The sequence below is a fragment of the Phocoena phocoena genome, chromosome 8, assembly GCF_963924675.1.
Source record: "Phocoena phocoena chromosome 8, mPhoPho1.1, whole genome shotgun sequence".
NCBI lineage: Eukaryota > Metazoa > Chordata > Mammalia > Artiodactyla > Phocoenidae > Phocoena > Phocoena phocoena.
This window is the reverse complement of record NC_089226.1, coordinates 16,598,824-16,603,401: the sequence shown is the minus strand read 5'-3', so window position 1 is coordinate 16,603,401 and position 4,578 is coordinate 16,598,824. Positions and strand designations below refer to the sequence as shown.

General features: G+C 42.8%; 1 pseudogene; it reads left to right on the top strand.

Moving 5' to 3' along the window:
• Window positions 1-745: 745 nt before the first annotated feature.
• On the top strand, window positions 746-3,000 carry LOC136126507 (small ribosomal subunit protein eS26-like; annotated as a pseudogene).
• Window positions 3,001-4,578: the final 1,578 nt, after the last annotated feature.

Here is a 4,578-nt window from a genome sequence, read left to right as displayed (position 1 = left end):
GCTTGCTCCCTGCAGCCGCCTTGGCGTTTGAGATCCCAGCTTCGAGACCCCTCGTGCTCTTGTTCAGGGGGCAGAGGAATGGAGCCCCTGCAATGACTGAATTCTCATCAGCCGTGGAGCAGGCTTGGCGGTTAGGCCTCTGGGTCCCCGGTGTGCACATCTTTGCAGGCTTCAGCGGACTTTGTGGAGTCTATTTACCACATCTAAGACCAATTTCCTTCCCTTCAGTTGCTTTGAAGATAATTTAAGGTGCTTGCATTGTCTGCCTGGGAATGTAAAAAGCTAGCTAATGCCGAAATCGATGCTTCCTGCTTAACGCTGTGCCACCGCCCACCTGACCTGCGCAGCGGCTGGCTCACACAGCCTTCAGTGAAGGCTTCAGCAGATCTTTCCCGCCGGCTACTTTGTTAATCAGAAAGGGGCTGGGGGCTGGGGGAGGGGGTGCCTCAGGATAACGGCAAGCAGATTGAGTTGTTAAGCCCAAATGAAATATTTAGTAGCACCACTGACAGGATTCAGCTGGCCGGGAACAGTACTTCAGCCCTGCTTGGGGAAGGGGGTGGAGGAGGGTTCCCAACATGGGCTCCCCAAGCTAGGGGTGCAGAGTAGCCTGTTCCGGAGGAGAAGACCAGCCCGGACATGACCTCCCAGCTGGCTCTGTCCCCAGGGCAGGCCGGGACCACTTAGGAGGGCAGGTTGCTCTGCCAAACCTGCGCCTGCAGCCCCCAGAGGGCATGAAATAGGGATGCTCATCACCAAGGAGAGAGCGCCCATTGTCTGCATGTCTCCACACCTCTTCTGGGTGCCGATGCTCTGCACTGGAGCTCAGCTCTTCGTAGAAAGTTTAACTGGGCCTTAGAGGGCTAGCTGAAGGGTGGGGTTGGAGAGGTAAGAATAGGAAAGATGGCGTTTTCCGTGTTCTTCCTTCCTAAACTACTCTGGGAACAGAGTACTCTAGTCCTATGTACTTTGTATTATACTATCCTGACTTCCTCACTGCTAAAATCATGGAATCTCAGCCTTAGATGGGACTTGGCAGATCACATGTTCATTCAACATTTATTGAGCTCCTTACCTACTATGACCAAGTATAGTATATACCATGCCATTCACCCATCCCACATTCAATATTTTAATCCCCTTTATAGCACCCCATCCCAAATTGGCCAATGCTAGAATGACTTCATGGATGGGGACTGAGTTATTTCCTACTGATCCTCATTCCAGCAATCTTTATTAGGAATAATTCCCTTTATTCAAACCAAAATCTGTACCCCTTCAGCTTTGATTTATAACCCTTGGCCCTTGTTCCCCTGACCCATTCCCTACTCCCCCACCCTCCCCAACATTGCCAAAGCCACGGTAGCATCCTTCAGATATCTGAAAACATCTCCAGGCTTCTCCCAACTCAGCAGTATGACCAAAATCTAATTATAATCTGAGGAACCAGGTGGACTGTGACAGTGCTAAATCTTTTGGATGTCAAATAACTTAATCTTTTCATAGCTTTTCTCCCTCACGTTTATATGATTCCTTTTCTACTTAATCTCCAGGTCTACCACAAAGTGGCAGTCACAAAACTCCTTCATGAAAGCAGGTTACAAAATTTCTGCTCTTGTCTGGGGTAGACTGGCTTGTATCAAACAAATTCTCCTGCTAATAAAAACTTTAAAAATCAAAATGAGGGCTTCCCTGGTGGCGCAGTGGTTGGGAGTCTGCCTGCCGATGCAGGGGACGCGGGTTGGTGCCCCGGTTCCGGGAAGGTCCCACATGCCGCGGAGCAGCTGGGCCCGTGAGCCATGGCCGCTGAGCCTGCGCGTCTGGAGCCTGTGCTCCCCAACGGGAGAGGCCACAACAGTGAGAGGCCCGCGTACCGCAAAAAAAAAAATCCAAAAAAAAAAAAATCAAAATCGAAAACAACTCTTTAAAACTCAACAGAGAGCTGCCAAGGCATCCAGGACTTATGAGCCAAAATTTAAAAAAGAAAGGAAATGAACTGAGAGGCACCCTACATTCCTGATTGCTTTTCCCTGATTCATATTTAGTAGCTCAGAGGCTGAAAGGACAAGCAGAGACTAAGAAGATGAACATAAAGTAGTAGCTAAGACACAATGAAGCCAAGCAGAGCTTTTGACAGCCTCATGAGGCTGAGGAGGCATATACTGGAGCTTGGAGCTACCAACCAAGGCATTTAGGATATAAAGGTTGAGATCCTGGAGACAAGAGAAGACCAAAGAAGTGAGCCCAGTATTTAATGGCACTTTCGCTCAAGGCATGTGTGATCCGTAAGCAGCAACCCAGGGGATGAAAAACCTAACTAAAAACTGGCTACAAGGCTGGGAAATTTTATTTTTATTTATTTATTATTTTTTTTTTAAACATCTTTATTGGGGTATAATTGCTTTACAATGGTGTGTTAGTTTCCGCTCTATAACAAAGTGAATCAGCCATACATATACATATGTTCCCATATGTCTTCCCTCTTGCGTCTCCCTCCCTCCCACTCTCCCTATCCCACCCCTCCAGGCTGTCACAAAGCACCGAGCTAATATAAGGCTGGGAAATTTTAAAAGGCTGTTAGGTCTGGGTCCTTGCTGCCAAGATGCCAGAAGGGCTGGGTGTGTTGTGCCCCCTTCCTAAGAGGGTCTTCACCCTGGTGTAGACCAAGAAAAGAAGCAATAATGGTCATGCCAAAAAGGCTATGGCCACCTGTAGCCTGTATGCTGCACTAACCACACCCAGCGTGTGCCCAAGGACAAGGCCATTAAGAAGTTCATTATTCAAAATATAGTGCAGGCCACAGTCATCATGGACATTTCCAGAGCGAGTGTCTTTGGCACACTTGTGCTTTCTCTATGTGAAACTACATTACTGCATGAGTCATGCCATTCACAGCAAGGTAGTCAGGAATCATTCTCACAAAGCCCAGAAAATCCACACACCTTCACCTAATTTAGACCTAATTGTGCCACCCCATGACCTCTGCCAAAGCCCATGTAAGGAGCTGGGTCCTTAAGGACTGAAGAAAAACTGTCCTCTGGAAAAGAAACCGACTGGAAGTTATGCTTTTCAAAAAGAGACTTTAATAGTCTCACAGTCCTAGGAAGACAAAAATGAAAGACCACAACCAAGGAGGAGAAGACCTGGTACACATTCCAGGATTTCATTTGGGATTCATGAAGTGCTAAACCAAAGAATAAATGTGAAGAGGGAATATACCAACCTTCACAGAGACTGGAACCCAGCTTCAAATACAGGTGCTCTTCCTCTACTATAGTTGACTAAGCAAATCAACTGGAAGAAGATATCATCCAGAGATTACAAATTTCATAAAAATGCCTGGCATTCAATAAAAACTGACGAGGCATGCAAAGACACAGAATGAAATAACTAAGAATGAAAATAAAGGTCAGATCATAGCTTCACAGCTGAACCAAATGTTAGTATTTTTAGACACAGACTTTAATGTCACTATGATGAATATCTTCAAGAAAATAGATCGAAATGGGAAATTTCAGTAAAAAAGAAGAAAAACACTCTGGAATCTTTAGAAAGAACCAAAATTCAAGAACTAAAAATATATAACACATAAAATCAATAATTTGGGTTTAATAAGAGATTAGACACTGCGGAAGGAAAGAATAGCGTGGAATGGCAGGTTGGAAGACAATAACCAGACTGATAAAAAGAGAAAATATTTTTAAAAGATGGAAATGCAGAAAAGAATATAAGACATATGGGACATGGTGAAAAGATCTAACATGTGAAACTGGAGTACCAGAAAAAAAAAAAGAGAAAAAATTTAGCATAAACAATATTTGAAAAATAGTGACTGTGAATTTTCTGAAATTCACATTCTTCAAAACTGAAGAAAGACATTAAGCCACAGATTTTCAGCAGGATAAATGTGTAGGCATATCATGGCAAAATCATTGAAAACCCAACACCAAGAGAAACATTTAAAGCAACCAGAGAAAAAAACCCACATGACTTTCAAATGAGTAACAATAAAACACAGATAATTTCTTAATAGAAATGATAGAAGTAGTAAAAATAATGATTTCAGTTTATTGTAATAAACCAAAGATGCATATTATAATATCAGGAGTAGCCAATAAAAAAAATAGCAAAAGACTATACAACTACCACGATAATAGAAATAACGAAACATACCGAATTAGCTCAAAGAAGAAAATGAAGGAGGACAAAATAAAGCGTTGCAAATAAGAAAATATACACTATAATGTGTTTAAGCCCAAATATATCAGTAATTACATAAAAGGATAAATACACTAAATTCTTCTATTGAAAACAAAATTTGTCAGACAAGTTTTTAATTTGTCAGATCAGTTTTTAATACCAATTATTTATTTATATTATTCAGAAGACAAATATGAGATTCCTAGATTGGGGCTGACTATTACCACTTCCAGTAACAACCGCATTGGCTTCCCGTGCCCAATTTTCCCCCTTAAGGGTGGTGCAATGAGAACCAGATGGTTAGGACTGTACATGCAAAGGGTACACATAGGAGAGGAATTCAAAAATTATGAATCTGAGAGTTTATATGGGAACAGC